This window comes from Coenobita brevimanus, chromosome 92 (assembly GCF_032717465.1).
Source record: "Coenobita brevimanus isolate Jiangsu-jjx chromosome 92, ASM3271746v2, whole genome shotgun sequence".
In the NCBI taxonomy this organism is placed as follows: domain Eukaryota; kingdom Metazoa; phylum Arthropoda; class Malacostraca; order Decapoda; family Coenobitidae; genus Coenobita; species Coenobita brevimanus.
In genome coordinates this window covers 19,664,189-19,684,188 of record NC_137045.1, presented here as the reverse complement: position 1 = coordinate 19,684,188, position 20,000 = coordinate 19,664,189, and positions in this window count along the sequence as shown.

Below are 20,000 nucleotides of genomic sequence, written 5' to 3'. Positions count from 1 at the left end.
GTGACCTTTGTGGTTTCTCTGGCTTAATAAGGGAGTCAGTCGGGTTTCTCCAGGTGAAATATGTGTTGTAGCTGTAGTGTGTGTGTGTGTGTGTGTGTGTGTGTGTGTGTGTGTGTGTGTGTGTGTGTGTGTGTGTGTGTGTGTGTGTGTGTGTGTGTGTGTGTGTGTGTGTGTGTGTGTGTGTGTGTGTGTGTGTGTGTGTGTGTGTGTGTGTGTGTGTGTGTGTGTGTGCATTTTTAGTAGCAGTGGTTGAAGCTGGTGGAGGTTGTGGTGGTGGATGGTATTGTGGTGGTTGAAGATCGTGGTGATGACTTTGGTGGCGGTGGTTGTTGTGCTAGACAAGATAATTAGCACCAGACAACGAGAAAATTGTTTTTTGGTGGTGGTGACAGTGGTAGGTGATGTGGTGGCTAAGATATCGAGCAGGTGGTGGTTGTGGTGGTGGTGGTGGTGGTGGTGTGTTAGCAAATGGTGGTAGGGATTTTTTTTTTTTTATGATGCTTGACATGGTGGCTGGGACACTGAGCAGCAGGTTGAGGTAAGGTTGATTTTTGGTGTTGATGGAGAAGGTGGTTGATGTGGTGAGTTGGAGAATGGGTAGGAGAGTGGCAGCGCTGGTATGGGTAGTGAAGTTGCGGCTGACGTAATGCGGCAGTGGGTGGTGGTGAGGATGGGTCTAGGCGGTATGGTTGCTATAGTAATTGACGCTGTGTTAGACGATGTCTTTCATAAATAAAGTCATTCTGCTTGCTGTTACAGGTGGTGGTGATGTGGGTGATTTTTATGGTTGATGTGGTGATTCAGGTGTTGTTAGTAGTTTGTTGAATTAATTAAGAAAACGGACAACAGATGGCCTTGAAATTGGTTTTTAGTATAGAGGTGGATGTGGTTTTGATGTGGTGCTACGATAATGAGTTGGAGTGGATGATGAAGTTGATCTGTGGTGGTGTGATGACTGACGTTGTAGACAGAATAAGGGAAGTAACTGGTGATAATGTTGGGTCTTGTTGGTGGTCGTGATTTTGGTGGTTGATATGGTGGACAAAGATATCAGTGGTTGTGGCTAATGTTGTAGCTGATGTGGTAACTAGGGTTGCTGGTGACTGCGTAGTTTGAAATGGGCCATACATGGGTCAGGTGGTGGTGGTGAGAACTGTTTATAATGGTTGTGGTTGTGGTGGCTGGGGTAATGGGATGTAGATGGAGTGGAGTTGGTTTCTGGTTATGTGGTAGCTGTGGTGTTGAAGTCAGGGTCAAGGATGTGGGTCGTAGTTGGTAGTAATGTTAGTTGTTGTTGATGGTGGCGGCTGTTGGTAGCGATGTGGTTGTGGTAATGTGTAAGCTGATGATGAGATGTCTGGTGTTGTTGATGTGCTGCATGCTGTGGTCAGGGATGAAGAACAGGGTAATTAGCCTAAGGGAGTTGCTGAGGTGGTACAGCGGTAACTGTGATTATGGCGGGCTTAATCTGGCTGGGGTGTTGTTAGAGAAGACGGATGTGCGCCTGCAGATATGGAAGTGGTGGTAAGTTTGTGCTTGTGTATGTGTGTTTGTTTGTAATACTTTGTTCTTCTGCCTAGGATCTCTGCACACACTGATAATCATTCAAAAATTTATTTCTCCCGAACAGAAGTCTACAATAGGAAGATGTTGTCAAAAGTAGGGTAGGCACTGCCAAAAGGGTCAGTGACAATCTAATGGAAAGGCGTCGGAATTATCTCCTATATCCCATTTATTATTTTGAAAGCAGTGGTGATGGTGGTGGAAAGGTTAGTGATGACGTAGTGAATGTATTAAGCACTGTGATGGGTGTAGTGTTAATGGGCAGATGAGTGAGATGGCCAAAGATGTGGTAGTAGTGTTTGTTTAGTTTGAACATTTGGGCTGACGAAGATTTTAGCCACATATAAACTGTTGACAGGAATGTACACAAACATGATTATGGAGGTGTAAGATAATAGCTCAAAGTATCATGACATCACATAGGAGTTTGTAGGATGCTGAAAATAAATCCTACTTCAGATAATACGTTAATGAGACTACCTTCGAAAATAACTAAATAAGGAATTAAATAAATAAACTGGGGATCTTACACACGTAAATATGCAGTTACAATCACCTCTGCGTCTGCCTTATCCCTTTGCCACATTTTCCTTCAACCAGTCCAGAGAGGAGGGCAGAACTCTCCTCAGTGACGGTGGTGGACTCTTCATTCTATAGGCCCTTGGCTATGGGGGCAACGAAAGGAGGTGGACGGCAGGGATGAAGCAGACGACCATGGTAGCTGTAAGCTATCCTGAACATATTGACTATAACTTTAAACGATGAATACTACTTATGTAATCAATTCGCTGAAATACTATTATCGACGTGTGTAAATTATTTTACTGTCCCAAATATCAGGGTTCTCACCAATCTGTGCCCGTGTTTTGTTCCAGATGTCTAATATAATAGTGTTTTTGCCGGTATAATGGTAATAACGTTGTGCACCAAGCTGGCAATCACACTTTGTACTGCAATGTCAATAATGGCATGTTCCTCTGTGTAGTTACGTGATCCCGTTGTCGGTGCCACTGTGCCCTTCCTCGTGGGCTAAGGATCCCGGGTAAAGGAACCAGGGGAAAGAGTCACTAACAAGCTTCGATTATCTACTTATCGTAACTATGACTTTCTTGTGGCGGGAAAACTATTACAGAGTGTAGAGTCTTCTCATGTCTCTCGTTCTTTCTGAAAAAAACAATTTAGTTACGAAAGGAAAATTGCTATGCGCTGTTTGTTGTTTTCGAGCGATGGACAAAAAAAAAAAAAGTGCAGAAATTTCACAAGAAAAAAGTGCAGAAATTTCCCATGTGTCCTGCTCTTCTAACGATGAAAATATGAGCAAAGAGAGAAAATTAATTGCAAGTTTGTGAATCATGACCCAAGAGCAAAAAGCAGCGGGGCGGGGCGGGGCGGGGCTGTGAGGTGGCTGGCCTGGGGTTGCCTGCCTGTCTGCCAGAGCGGGTAAGGTGATGGCATCCGCCCCACCCTGGAGGCTGGTGGGGAGTTATAGAGCAGGTTGATAGTCATCATCACCTTGTGTGCGGTTGCCGGGTTGTGCTGGATTGTTGTCGGATACGTACTGTACACCTGCCATTCACTGCCTTACTCCTCCACTACTATGACTGATTTGCTTTTATCTGACTGAACTCTGTCACCCCCACAACTCAAACCGTGGTTGCATAAAACTGGATAAGCTTTAGTTATAAAGTAGCGATGATTTTTTATTACTAGTCAAATCAACGCTCATTCTGACCACACTTGGCCATCAACCAAGCTGAGGCTTATTTGCCAGGTTAGACTAAACTCGCTCTGCCATGACTTATTTTATTTGTCTGGCTTTGGGTACAGATTTGATGGTCCGTTTCCTGAGGCCCAACAGTCCTCCTCCATGCCACACACCTTCCCATGTCACCACTTTGACGTTAATACCCACCGTTCATATTAAATCCACGCTAGTTTGTCGACGCTAATACCCACCGTTCATTATCAAATTTATGCTAGATTTGTCACATATATGACTGGTGTAATGGTATTAGCAGAAGTGTTTTCATGATACGACGATGGATCTTTTGGATGATCAGTAAAGTCTCTTGTAAAGAAATGCAATTAGTCAAACTGTTCCCTGCCTGCGCTTGTGACTGACTTCGCATCCTATCATAAAACAGACCACTTCATTAACTACTTAACCACCATCTCCCCCTACCGGTAGACTGATAGCCACCAATGACTGACAACACGTCTTATAGGTACCTTGATGACCAAACTACTTAACTAATAGATTTCTTTAAAGATACAAAACCATACTTTTAAAAGTTTCTTGTCCTGCGTAACCAGTGTCAGCATTCATTAACATTTCTGTCCCTAAATAATAAGTACTAAAGACTCATGAGCTGCAACACAACTACCTCTGCTGTCTTGAATAAAGGCGATCCAGCGAACCACGACTCTTAAGTTTACTGCAGTTACTTTCTGATGATTTTATAGATACGAACGAAACTTTATGATGATGTTCTAGCTATCTCCTTGCGGTGATATTTAGATGAGGGAAAAGAGCATGCTTAGGTGCGGTAATTGAAGCGGGTGTGATGAATGGTGGTTAAGATATACATCACCTCCAGCACATTATACTGACTCACCACAACCACCTACCGTCTTCATCAATGAGAGACGATATTCACTTACAAACTTACGATCAACGATCAACACTCTCACGTCAATCAGATTTTTGTTTGAAGGAAAGACAAGAAGAGCGTAAAATCCTCCCATGCCTCTTGTTCTTCCTACAAAAAGAAATATTAGTTACGCGATGAAAAATTACCATGAGCTATTGTTTCTGTTCTTGAAGGAATGACAAAGAAGATATAGAAAATTCCTACGTCTCTTGTTCTTCCTGCAGATCGAAACCTGTGTGAAGAGAGGGAATAGATCTGTGTTGGCGAATCTAACCCCAAAAGAGGTGGCTGCTGTGTGTCCGTCTATATCCCCTCATCCTAGGCCCTAATGCGCTCATAAATACTATTATCATTATTTTAATCCCCACATAACAGTAAGTCAGACTCGTTTATGTCGCAATGAACTCTATATGATTGTCACTTGTATACCACATTATCATGAGAGTACAGCTGCGGACATAACTATTGATCCACTTCATAAAGATGAATATCAAGACAGTGAGCAATGCTTTCGAAAATCACAGATACAAACATCGAAGACTAACATAACTTTTCAGAACTTTATTTAAGAGTTTTATAATCATTTGACTAAAAAGTGAAGCGATAATATTGTCCGCGACTATATATATGCACGTGTTTATCTTCACATGTATATCTGATTACACATGTATAAGCACGCCCTAGTCATGTTAAACGTCTGAGGGAGACGAGTTAACAATACATTCAAAGATCTTCCCTCAGATAGCTACGGCGTCGTATATTTTAACCAATGAAAAACGTTCGTATTCAGATGGTCGAATTTTGGCTCTTGTTAGCTCAGATTTCTCGTCAAGATAAGCAAGACATCCACAAAACCACCCCAGTCAATTCCCTGCCACGACGCTGGTGAGGTAAAGGGCAGTGTTAGGGCTGGCAAAGGAGGCCTCGTAGTACTTCTTCCTCAACGATATATTCTGCCTTTCACAGATTAATACTGGATTTTACTGTATGCCATCTGTATGTTATAGCGTCGATACAGTCAACATCAGCAACAAGAAAGATAACAAACCCTTGAATAGGATTACGCACTTACAGGTTTACTCTTGATGCTACCATTTTTTTTTTATAAGAAACTATTCGAAGTTGAAGGATTAGATATAGTCATCCTTAACTCCCTCACTAATAACGACCTTCTTATCCTTAATATAATCATCTGACAGCAAAAAGAATGTATGTGACGTGGTTGGACGGGTAGTTAAGGTGTAATAGGCATGTTATATCGCAGACCAGGTCTTGCGAAATCTCTGAAGCCAAAGAAAACATGGACCAAAACCCTGAAGAAACCATGTGTGTTCAGGCCTTCAGAGTGGTATTCTCGATGGATTCTGGGCAACGCACCTCCCTTTGCCATATATTTTGCACCTCACGTCTTGATAATCCTCTTGTGTGTTACTGATGAAAACTGTGTCGATTTTAAAAAAGATCTACATAACATACAGAAGAAAATAAGGTGTAATACAGAAAATAAATCGCTAAGGAAGAGGCACAACGAAGTCTCCCATGTCGACGAGAATAGGACCCTGAGCCGCATATCGCACCCGCACATCCAGACCGGTTCCTAGGCCATGCAAATCCAGTCTCGGTCGGGAGGTAATGACAGAGCGGACCGGGCCCCCTCCGTCACTCCCGCCTGATTGAAAGCGCCCCTGTCCAATCACTGAGCTACGGCGGTGGTTCGATTCGGTTCGGTTCGTTTCGGTCGATTTCGGTGGGAGTAAATTAGTGGGTATCACGCGAGGCAGTCCGTCAAGCGGGTAAGAGGCTGAGCTATTGTGAGTAGAGTGAATGATGGTGATGAGGGATGCAAGAATTGAGAGAGGGAGTGTGCTGCAAGCAATAACAAACAATGGCGATGGAAGGAAGATTTGCTTCACACACAACAATAAACCTTTTTCTTTACCCACGTAGAAAACAGTAAATCATTGTTACATGTTCGTAATGCATTCCAGAGTACAGTACCACATTTTTTTTCCATATTGTAAATTGTGGGAAAGTGACAACTCAGCTTTATGCATAACAATGTAATTTTAACTGTCAGTTTTTCTGCAAATTACTGTTGGCTTGATAGCAAAAAGCGAACGTCAAAAAATGCGACACGTATCAGGGAATGTCCGTATACGAGCACAGATCTCGTGCTGGGGCTGCGCAAGTTACCGTATAAGAGCAAGTAGTAGGAAGTAGTAAGTGGTAGTAACAAGAGTGATGGAAGGATCCCTTTAACACATAATAATAATTCTTTTTCTTTATCAAAGTGAAAAGGAAGGCATAAATTAAAGTTCACCGGCTACACGAAGATCAGTGAGGCACACATTCAGTTTTTGCAAAGTCCCAATCTTCCCCAGCCTACGACACGCAAACGTCGATTTTACAGTCCGGCTCTTATTCCAGTTCAAGGTACGAATAGGCTGAGGTACGAAAACCTTGTCCAGAGATCATGGCCAGTCCGAGCATAGAACCCGAGACTTATTAGCTGTCGGCCAAGTGTGCTTCCAATTATACCACCGCCTCCCCTGAAGATATAAATTTGTTGATGGATACACAGGTTACGAGAGGGGGTGGCACTGGGGATGGCAGACAGTGGTGCTGGAAGGAAGGTTGGTTTTACACAGTCTTTTTCTTTAACACTCTTACGTTATCCCGGTGGCATATTAAAATCTCAAGATGAGGGATGCACAAATTGCGAAAGCGGAAGGCAGGGGAGAAAAGGTGAAGGGGGGAAAAAGAAATGGGAGAGAAAGTGAAGGAGGAAAGGAGTGTGAACTAATAATGAGGGAGAGACTAGAAAAGGTGAGAAAGAGAGAGAGGAGCGTACGTAGAGGAGAAAGAAGGCAGAAATGGAAAGAGGAGGGTAAGGAAAGGCAGAAAGGTAGAAGGAGGATGAAGGAAATAAGGGAGGGAAAAGAAAGTAAAGAAGGGATCAAGGAACTAGCAAACAATAATGATGGAAGGAAGATTAGTTTTACACACAACATTAAATCTTCTTCTTTATCCTGGTTTAACATATAAATCACGTGATGAGGGATGCAGGAATTGCAAGAGCGATCAAGAGAAAGGGAGTGGCAAACACTTGTGATGGAAGGAGGACTGGTTTCACACTGAGCAGTTATATCATAATTTTTTTCTTTATCTAACTGAAATATATAAATCACTCCGTCAGTCAACATAAAGAAAAGAAAAAATGCGTAACAAGTAAGCATTAACAAGATGAAAGACAAACGAGGACAGTGATTTATGATACTCTAAAATTGGCTGCACTTCTTATGACTTCCTTCTCCCCTCGAGAGAACAGAACAGCTACGAAAACCTATAAAGTTCAACAGCTTTACAACATCACAGCCACAACAAAGCGTGCTAAGACCACAACATCACCATAACAACACTGACACGCTCCAACATTAGGTTACTTTAATAGTAAAACCATAGTAGCCCTTTATGGCCATCACACACCTTCCACCCTAAACCACATTAACACAACAACCTCGCCAGAACACCTCTAAACCATCACATTCTGAAGCCGATAATACATCACATTCTGAAGCCGATAATAACTACAACGTCCACAGACTAGCGTTCAGTGATATTATACCTTTCAGCTCAATAACGTCCTTTATAATTTATTCTTGCAACCTTCAAACAATTTTTCTTAAGTTTAAAGTGAGACTTGTCGAACTTGGGAGCTATACGAAGCCTAAATTAACACGAATACACTAAACCAGTATAAATAACACCGAAATATCACAATCTTATTACATCACAAAATTGAAACAGAAACCGCCCATACTGCAAATAAAAATAACACTTCATCCCCACAACGGCACAGTAGCAAAACACAACACGACTATCATATTACACTGCACGGTACACCAACCATTACCCAGCTCCTAAAAGACTGTTAACACCTCTATGCCACAACCACACAACACTCAAATTACACAATATCACAACCACAACCAGCCAAATAATCCAGTAATAACACCACAATTACACAACACCCTAAAGTCACCAATAAATTCACACTATAACACCACAACATCACCTCATCAACTCTTCATCTCATCAGCGCTACAGTCAAACGTTAACTCCACAGCAGCATCTCATCAAAACCACAATTGCATCATAATATCATCTCATCAACACCAAAGTCACGCCATAAGACAACACCATCAGCTCCTCAACATCAGAGTCACACCATATCACCACAATATCAGGTCATAAACACTGCGATCACACCACAGTACCACAACAGTACTTTATCAACACCACAGCCACACGATAACATCAGCATACCAGCTCATCACACCACAGCGCTCCAACCTCATCCCATCAACACCACATCTACACCAGCACACCACAACACTGCCTCATCAACGCCAGCATCACATTTAAATATCACAAACTCAACTCGCCAGCACCATCTCATCCCACTACCACTATCTTCATGCCATAACACCACAGTCGCACAACACCAGGACACCAGTTTATTAACACCACATTCACACCATTAGCACCACAACAGCACCCCGTCAGTCATCACAGGAGAGCAACGCCATCCACGAGTGCGAGGAATGTGACTAGGAAAGAGGTGCTGTTCTCGCATTACCTTCCTCTTAACCCCATTTTCCTTCACCTCTCTCTCTCTCTCTCTCTCTCTCTCTCTCTCTCTCTCTCTCTCTCTCTCTCCAATAACTCTCTACCTTTTCTTTCCCTAAGTATCCTCTCCCGTCTCCTCTCTGTTAACTTTCTTTCCCTCCATCTCTCTCCTCGATATTTTCTTTTTCTTGTTCAAACCTCCTTCACCTTTTTTACTTCCCTGTGTTCCCCCCTCTCCTTTTTATCACGTTCCTAATTATCTCATCTTCTATTATCTCTTCTTTTTTCCTGTATTTCATCCACCTTAAGTATCCTCTCCGTTACTAGCTTTAAACCCTACCTTCCTTCGCTTCCTCTTGCTTTCCCTGTATGCATTCTTTTTTAGTCTTCCCTTCTTTCACTGCCTCTTTATCTTGGTTTCCTTTCCTTTTATGATTTTCTTTCCATATGTTCTTTCCCTCCCTGATTTCTTTTCCCCTGATTATCCCCTCTTTAATAATCCATCTCTGTGTGCTTCATAATTATAATCACTGTGGCATAATTAACAAGGCTTCCGGGGATCATTTACATATGGCCAATCACCAAAGCCTCATCTTAAGACTGGTGCCTCGAGAGCGATGACGTGGCCTCGCCGTGTGCAAGCCATCATCTAACTGCATGTTGTGGTAGTGGGGCTAAAGGAACAATTCATCTTAGATTATTCCCTTCATTCAAATCACGTTTATTTTATGGTTTATTTTCCTACCCACGGACTACTGTATTTAGTTTAGGAGGGATATTTCGCATTGTTGGGTTACTAAAGGGATATTCAACTTTTCCACTCACATGAGTCTCTCTTAACCAGAACAAAATAGTCTGATGGTGGGAAGAATAAATAATAATAATAATAATAATAATAATAATAATAATAATAATAATAATAATAATAATAATAATAATACAGTAATTAAAAAATAAAAAAACTTCTGGCTGAAGGGCCCAGATACACCAGCAGCGTCTCGAGCATCGACACTGAACATCATCTTTACAGGATCATGTATCTGGGTTTTGCCAAGAAGCATTATGGCATGGTGGAGTAGGGGAAAGACATAAACGGACGTCTAGATACGGTAAGCACCAACAGCTGACTGAACTGGCAACATCTAGGGATGGACAGAGGTAAATGAGTCGTCAGAGTCACATGACTGTGCTGTACTGATCCTTCTTTCTACACGGTTTAACTTTGAGCCACTGATTATAGAGGTAAGACACCAAAACTCATTTTAATTTATCAGTCTTGTACATCCACACTACGTAAAACAAGAGGGTATAATGATCAAAAGTTGAAATTTTAAAGGATACGAGACTGAAAAAAAGATTTTAACAAAGCCAGAAGCTGTGTGATGGGATGACAGAGCCGTACCCTTTCAAAATATAAGACTTACGTCCAAACAGGTAAACAAGAATAACATGAAGGAGAACCCAGAGAATGCAATACCCGTGCCTACTAACTGGTCCAATGGCTGAATATCTGACTTTTTCCTGTGACCTTGACTTCCGACTGAATGCTCTCAAAACTGAAATGTCATTTTTACCTAACCCTTAACCCTTCCACCAAGTTTGGTTCAAACCAGATTAAAACTGTTTGAACTGATTTTCCTCGATGACCCAGACATCTGACCTTTTTGTGTGATATTGACCTTTGACTGTCCTCAGTTCCGACTCTCCTTATACTTGTCTTTATTTGAATCCTTCCCACAAAATTTGGTCCGCACTGGATACAAACTTATTTAAAATAACTTTTCCATGTGACCTTTTCCTCTGATTTATTGTTCTCTTACACAATATGTCAACCTCTTGGGTGATCCTCAGTCCATCCATCAAGTCTGATCCAAATCAGATCAAAATTATTTTAGTCATCTTAATCATACACTGACAAAAGGGTCGAATATTGACTTGGTAATATGATCTTTTCTTCTAACTGATTATTCTCAAAACCAAATCACTTCGTTTTTCCCTCACAATTATTCCTTTTACAAAGTTTTGTTCAAATCAGATCAAAGCTGTTTGATTGTGATCTTGACCTTTGACCTTGCCTTGTGACTCTGACCTCTGGCTGATTGTACTTAAAACCGAACCTCTTTATCCTTGCGTTAACTCGAAATCTTCCACAAACTTTGGCGTAAATCGGATAAAAATATATTTAAGTTGATCGTATTATGTGACTTTGACCACTGATCTGTTGTTCTAAAGAACAACAGGTCAACCCCTTGGGTAATCCTCAACCCATCCACCACGTCTGATCCAAATTAGATAAAAAAAAATAATAATAATAATTTTACACACAGAGACACAGAGGCCGATGTTAAACCATGTCTTGTGACCTTGACCTTTGACTGATTGCTCTCAATTTTAATCCCTTGCCTCTTGCCTTACCCTCAGCCATTCTCGCAGGTTTGGTGTCGGTTGGATAAAAACTGAGTAAGGTGACTGCTAAGTCAAATTTTTGACAAAAACAAAAGGTTTCCTCACTGGATGATCCTCAACACTTCCAACAAGTTTAGTTAAAGTCAGAAACAACTGAGTTATTATGTATACACACACACACACCACACACACACACACACACACACCGTTCAACCCATAACATCTATTCTCGCATCGGGAGAGTTTGTTTAGTAAAATTTACTCACAAATCAATTCTATCCACAAAGATTAATCCACATCTGATAGAAGATAATGAAACCCTTCTTTGAAAACTTTAAACAAGACTGTAAGCGTTCCAGCATCCATACACAAGGCTTCACTGCCAACAGTACAAAAATCAAATATGGCAAATATTGGATACTGATAATCTTCTATGAGGGCAAAGTTGTCTCATGAATATTTTCTGTTAATTCTGGTCAGGTGTTATCGGATATAGTATCTGAATGGGTCAAGATGCAAGGAAACAAACTATAGCTCGTCACAACAGTAGGCTACTCTTAATTCTGGCTTTGACGATCCCGGTGTGAGCTTACAACTGCGAATTTGGCAACCGTTGCTCTGACATTGTACTATGAGCGAGGGATCTGATCGCCAGTAATAAACTTCTAGGGTTTAGCTGCAGTAACAGATATATTCAAACGGTCATGAACTTTTCGTAAACTAGTTCAGATATTAAATCGAGATTATAAACTTCAATGATGATCACTGGAAATATGCTAATGATGAACTGAATTTGGAAACTAACTGTTAGGTGCAATTAACTCCAGGTGTTGGCAGAAATGGGTGTGATATTTACTGACGAAAACTCGTGAGGGCATGATAAGATGTAACGATGATGTAAGTCTCTTAATACCAACTTTTTGGAGGAGTCAGCATGACTGGGATAATAAAGTAACATTCGCCAGCACCGTACTCACCACTGCCTAGCAACGGACCTCAGTTCCTGCAGAGATGGTAGGAATCTGCGTGTATCTGTCTCACTGCCTTCATTCTAATTTTAACCTCAACTCACAGTATATAGTTCTTTAATTTTATATTTCCCCTTTCTTCAAACTAACTCTCCCTACTCATGTCCTTGCTCGGTATTTCATTAATTTTACCTTTTCTGCCCTTGTAGGTGTTCCTTTTTATTAACCTCTTCAGCCCAAGAAGGTCTGTTTAATTTATTCTGATGAACGCCAAAACATATTATTCAGCTTTGGGGAGACATCCTCAAGTCCTGTCCCTAATCTTGTAGCTACATAATATGAACCTCCTCCCTTGTGTATGTTTTCATTATTTACACAATAACATGACAGCGTTCGTAATCCCCCTCCCTCCCCTCCCTGACCAGTCATCCTCACCCTTCTCTGCCCCAAGTCAACTCACCTGCAGCAGAAGGTGGAGGGGTGGGCTAATCTTGGGCCCTTTGCGAGAGCGCTTGCAGACGCAGGCACCGAAGACAGGCATGGTGGCTGTTGTTCTTGTACTACCAGGACAGTTGTACACCGAGCCACACCTCCCGTGTACTGGCACTAATGACCTCTCTCAGCCACAGGTCTGCCTCACCATCACTTTCATCATCAACAAAGTTACATGCAATACCAGTTACGTTCAATGAAAATCTAATACACTACACCAGTTGCGTCATTCAGAAGGAGAGCCATCACCAGAATGTCTACGTCACCAGCCCCCAACAACGTCACCCGAGGCACACTGGTGCCACACGCAGCACCATGACGTCGCATGTAGCACTGGCCAGCCTCCTGACTCACTGGCATCAATGACATCTCTTTACATCGTCAGTGTCAGTGCTAACGTTTGATATTTTAATCTGATATTAGGCCGTTTCTGAGATACCGTTTGCTCAATAAGACAAGTTGCCTCACTCCGATACAACCCGGACTTAATGTTACTGCACAGTTCTCCATTGTCATCTGTGATCCAGGTAATTTTCGTTTCAATATTTTCACTGAACAATTTTCCTTTCTTTCATCTGAACAAATTCAAAGTCTTAACAGGCATGTATTTATTTTTTCTGGACGGCTATGATTTCACATATTTGTTATCCTATCTTTTACTTCGTACTTTTCTATCTTCCTACACTCTCTCATCCTTCGAGGTGCGTTATATTCACTTTTTTTCTTGTGTTATCTTACTTTTTTCAGTGTCTTAGCTGCGTTTTAAGTCTCATTCTATTCTCTCTGTTCATCTCATTCTTTAGTACCAAGACAAGATAGCGCTAATAAGTGGTTCTTTATCAGTCTGTTTTACCTTGTCCAGCGTGTGCTGTTATTTCAATTTTCCTGTCAACTTATCACTATATAAATTTCTCACAAAATTAAATTTTTAAAATGTTTTGCATTCCTTTATCTCCTTTTCTCACTTCTAGCCTTGTTTGCCATTTTTTTCTCTGGATTCTGACTGTTATCTCTTCCTCTTTTTCTCCCTAATAGTTTTCTTTCGGTTTAAGTATGTTTCTCACTCTTACTTTCCCCCCCACTTTCTCTCGCCAATCTCTCCCTGTGTCTGTGTCTGCCTCTGCCTGTGTTCTCTGTGGCGTCAGGAGCAGTACTAATAAGAGGGAGCTGCTCCTTGCTCTGCCCCAGCAACCTGACACCGGGGCTTGTAACTGATGAATGCGGGCCCTTGTTCCGACCAACCTCTGTTTCCTCTCCTCACATCACTCTCTTCCACAACCTCCTTTATCTCTTCTGTCACCAGTACTTATGTCTTCTATTTTTTTTTTTTTTTTTTTTAGTGTAGATGTATATTAGCCGTAAATCTAACTTAATTCTCAATAAATATCAGTTTGGTCAATATTTACCTGGTTATTGTTAAATCACTGTCAGGTGATGTTTACTGTGATAGCCTTATGTTGATGCTGCTTATTGCCTGTCCACTGTCATAACTGTCTTGTTATTGTTGGTTCGTGTTTAATCTGTTGACTTCTCTACAGTATTAACACAGCTTTTTGTTTCTAATAATCCCATTTGCACCTTGTCATAAAGAAACAAATAAAGTTGTGCTGTCAGGTACAGTGTGGTTGACATTCACGCTCTGTAAGTCAAGGTTAATTACTGTGGGAAAATCTTGGTCTCACAATTCTGTTGTCAAGGCTGGCCCTATTAATGGCCACCCACAGTATGAGGCTTATCCTTTTGACATTCAGAGTTTTGTTTCTGAAGCAGGACATGAAGGTTTCTTGAGTGCCCAAATTTCACTTCATGCTCTACTTAAATACAGAACAGAGGTTTCTTGTGGGCGTTCAGGTTTTATGATACTTCACTCTCATAAACTGGGTAAAGTGTTCTTGTCGATCGTTTGTTTGTTTGTAATACTTTGTTTGTACTACACCGCACGCCTCAGCCGTTTGTACTAACTTGCGTCCTTTGGTGTTATTCGGTTTGTATCACTCAGTGGGTCCTCGACGGTGCCTCACTTTGTACTGTTGGGTAAACTGTGGTCTTTTCGAGGAGATTTTCTTCTGGCACTCCTTAGGTTTACGAATGGTAGATGCCCTTATTGGTTGTTGATTTATTATTGATGCTCTTCATCAGTTACATTATTTATTTCTCTCTCTTTAAAAGCATTTGTAATATATTCTTTTTCCCTCTTCAGTCATACTTTTTTCCTTCTTCCTTCTCGTGATCATCTTCCCTTCTCTCATCCTCTTCCCGTCTTCTCTTCCTTCTTCCCTCGTGCGTCTGCCTTCCCTTTTTCTTTCTTTCTTTTTCTCACAAATTTCTTGACTCCCCACTATCTTGACTCTCACGAGAGGACCAGCTAATCATCTCCCTCTCACACCCTTGCAACTTTAGGATCTTCTCTATTGCATTATAAATTAAGTACGGTATATATTTTTCACAAGGGAAACTTTGGACTGATATTCACTGAGGTTTAAAGTTTTGTTAAGGTACTTTATTTGAACCAGGTTGAAAATCTGTCTTATTTTTTTCCAACTTTATATAAATTGTTTTAGGTAGTAAAGTTAGTCATTGTTCTTATTAAAGAGGTAACAACTTTTATAATAACATTTAGTGATGATGACCAGTGTCTGTTAAGAGAAGTGTGAAATGTATTTGGTCAGTCATATTTCCATTGTTTCCCTGTTGTGCATTTATTTAATTTCCGTTTAATAAAAATTTTCTGATCAATGATTCTGATAACTGGATTTCATTTTCGTCAATGTTTTTATTTTTCTATGTCCTTCACTATCCTCCTCCTCCTTCTCCTCCTCCTCCTCATCAGCACCAGTCCTTAATCTTTTCTCTTTCTTCCCCAACACATTTCATCACATCTTCCTCACCTCCGCCGCCCCCGCGTTATCACACTCCGTCTCCTCCGCCCTTCACGCAGGCCACTCGGGATGTGCTTCAAGAAAGTATAAAATCCTTTGAATTTTTATATTTCCTTCTTTTCGTATTTAATTCCAACAAACACTAGAAATCCGGGTTGGGATTATTCTGATCTTTTCTTCACACTTGACAAATTTTTTTTTCTTTAATTATCTTTTCCTGAAAACAAAATATGTTTGTCAGTGGCAGATATAAAAGTTATTAAAAGGAGTTGGCTGCTGACAACAAAAGATGCTTCTTAAATGTACATACTAAACATTTATATGGCATAAGATAGCTGCATAATATATGCCGCAATGAATAAGTAAAAAAAAATGTACAGAGAAAATACTAAGTTCAGCAATATCAGCTATTAGGAAATATTAGGACGACACACACACACACACACACACACACACACACACACACACACACACACACACACACACACACACACACTACATCCACAAGCACGAAGTACACAGCAGCACGTGTGTGTGTGCCATCAGGGGAAGGCCACGTCACTGTTTACCTCACTGTTTGTCAAAGTCTGTCTCAACGTTGGCTGCTTTTTCAACTTTTTCTCTCCTTCTCCACATACTCTGCTTAGATGGATTTCTTTTCCCATTCTTCTCTTCACTCTCCTGTAGTCCTATCAGTCTTTTGGTACTGGTTTCTCACTTCCGTGTCCTGGCTCTGTGAAATCAATTGTTTCAACTTGCATCGAAATAGCTTCATGGTATTGCTTGAAATGGGTGGTTTTTTGGAATGTCAAAGTTGGGTTGGCAGTAGAATGCGGTCTGCTACAGAGAGCAACTCGAAACCACATTTTCGTTGTCTAAGGAGGTCCGCCAGAAGAAATGATGTGATCTAAGTGATTATGATTAACACACAGTTGACCAGCAAAGTTAACATGTCATCTGAGCACATCAAAAACTCTATTAAATACTAACAAAAATAATGGGCTCAGATGCGAAATTACAGAGAGCGGGTTCGTCAACCGTGTGACCTGCGTCGTGTCATGAACCCGTCCAAGGGGGGGGGGAAGGGTAAAGAAATGGCCATAGTTTGTAACAGAATGAGCAGAATGAGCTGGCAATTCGGGGAATCATGAGGGGGGGACGGGAAAAAATGGCCAGTGAAAATGGGTGTTGTAGGTTTTGTGGTTTGAGAGGAGTAAGTTATTATTATAATGATTTTTTTTTTTAAGATTCTTCCAACACCAACAAGAAAAAAATTAAAACTGCTTTGTTCTCATGCACGTGGCGTCTTGCGGTGCAGGTGAATGTCTAAAGGATTGAATTTCGAGTTTTTGTGCGCACCAGCCATTTTGTTCTTTAAATTTGGTGAGCTCGTATCAGTAAAAAGTAATAATTGCGTCAGAGGCCAATTTCGCAGATGCCTACTTACAACAGTGCCATGCTAACAACGAACCATACTAGAAGAGTGGAGAGAAAAGGAGAAAGATGCTGAAGTAGCTGACCTCCGCCTGTCACGTCAAATATTTTTATGCTATAACTGACCTCTCTCTCTCTCTCTCTCTCTCTCTCTCTCTCTCTCTCTCTCTCTCTCTCTCTCTCATCTGCGCCTTTCTTTTGATAACTCTTCTTTCCCAATCCTCCCTTCTCATATTTCCACTCAGTCTTCATTTTTCTCATTCTTTCGCGGCATTAAAAAACAAGCAGCCGACTCTGCACCAACCACTTTTGATTTGATACACGTCGTCCTTCACTAATATATATAACGCACACAAACATCCAGTCCTCACACCTATATAAATACAAACTTATCTCAGGCCCACCACAAAAACATATGCATATACAGCCACCACTCACTGCCGCGTATATTCCATCACTTAAACATATAAACAAACGCGCAACAGGATTTCTAACGGTTTACACACACACACACACACACACACACACACACACACACACACATTTCACCGTACTAAGTGGTAACCTGACATGCCCCTGTAAAACATTATGATGAGCATCGCCATCACACACACTAGCTGTAAACATCCTGATATATGTCAAAATACACACCATTTTTTTTTTTTAGGATTTTTTTTTTTTTTTTATGGATCGCACTCTGGGCTCGTACCTATAAAACACTAAGATTGAGTCATAAGGCAAAAGTCTGTCCTAAATTCACAAGAGCGAGTCATAACTCCATATGTTCGACCTAACCTGAGTCATAACTAAAGGCACCTCCGGAGTTGATATAGCGCTTAGGACGCGACCTGACTCAGTCATAACGTTAAACATGGCCGCCGCACCTTAACAAAGTCGCCACCGTCAACCAAGACGTTCTCGTGACAAGAAAGATGTGCTTAATGAGTTAAGTAATGCAGAACTGGTAAAAAGATACCACTTGGACCTTGAAGGCAAAATTTTTTTGACAGCTTTGGTGCGGAAGACCCTAACAAGACCAACGGCAAGAAACAAGGCCCAAACGCCAGAAATGAGAGTTATTTTAATCCTGCGTTACCTTGCAAGTGAAAAAATGCAACTTTGTAGTGGTGACGACCACTTGTGCGTTTCTCTATCGTACTGTAGAAGTTCTCCATGCTGGTGGTGGCGGTGGTGGTGTTTGTTTACAAGATGGTGTGGTGAGGCAACATGTCCTCGTCCACAGTTAAACAACGTGGTAAATAAATAATTCCTAAAGTTAGACATTACTTGGTTGATTTTTCGCCGAAAACATTTAAGAAAAATGTCGTAGTAATTTTAGATTTTTTGTTACGTCTTTCTTCTGCTTATTTTTTTTTTTTCTTCAATTTTCAAAACTTGCAAGTGCAAGTGTGTGTGTGTGCTATCTCAGCAGCTTATGATTTCGACCAAGCAAAGTCTCGACTTTGTTATGATGAACTGATCCTTAAGTCTCACATTTCTACTTTCACCTAACTATGATGTAGGTTTTAGACACCAGGGATGGGATACTCGAACATATTTACAATCAAATCCCTGTCGTAACTGTGGTCTGTTTTAGCAGGAAGAACTGAGGACAAGGTGTCTTCTTTCTTAGTCCTTCCATCCAAAACAGATAACAACCATGACAATTTGCCTCTCATAACCACGAACTGTTGCTGACAAAAGACGCAAGACAAAGAAAGATTCTTGTCACTAGCCATCCTGTGAAATCCAATCTGAGATACGGCATCGTAAATACATTTGAGAATCCCACCCCAGCTACACAGCCCGTTCCCTTTGCCCTGAAGTCCTCCAATGTGCAATATATGCTCTTCACACAAACAATCCAGAAACAAATGAAGATAGAAAGGAGGAGAAATCAAAGGCTAAGAAAAAAGAAACTAAACATCAATATATATAACCAAACAGTACTAGGCACACACTTAATTACGAAGAAGTATACACCATAACTAACGCCGAGCAAAGGATGGAAAAAATGGAGGAAGAAGTAACTAAATTAGAAAAATAAGACATTGGATAATGAAAAGGAGAGAAAGAACTGAAAAAATAAAACTAAGGAAGCAGTAAAAAATCTTAAAAAAAAAAAAAAAAAAAACACAGAGGTCCCTGAAAATAAGAGAGGGAGAATCATAAAACAGCAACTAATAAGATAGAGCGAAACCAAAACAAAAACTTCACCCAATCAGTAAGCGAAAAAATTTACAAGTAGGCCTAAGGAATGGATTATGAGTCGAACGTGATGAATATGATATTAAAGAAAGGAAAAAAAAAAAAAAAACTCTCCAAGCACAAGTTAACCTAACGAAACCAAATACATTAAGAACCGAATGACAAAAATTAAACCAGACAAGACTTTCAAAGATCCCTCAAAAAAGCAGAGAGGATATACAGCAACCTGAGAAAACAGAAAATAAAAATGAAATCAGGCTCAAAAGCACCAGTGAAAGAGCAGCAAGCAAAAATCTAGCACTACATTACCCACCAAAACAATGATTAAATAACCCCCTGGAACATACGAGGCCTAAAAACATCCCAGTAAAACAGAAAATACCAGAACTTCAAAGAATAAACAGACATGAAAACCTAATAAAACAGAGAATAATCTAGAAACAAACAGTAAGAGGAAAAATAGACAAAAAAATAACAAAACCAAGGAAAAAATAAAAACACAAGCTCAGAGCACCAGTATATTAAAATCCATGATAAAAACACAAGCTCAGAGCACCAGTATATTAAAATCCATGATAAAAACGCAAGCTCAGAGCACCAGTTAATTAAAATCGCTTTCATATCAGCAAATATTATTATAAGCCGAACACGATGATCAAAGACTCCTCGAGGAAAAAATAAATAAATAACACGAGGCATAAAACAAATAAACGGATAAAAATAAAAGTCTAAGCTCGAAGAAAATGTTAATCATAAATGCAAACTAATAA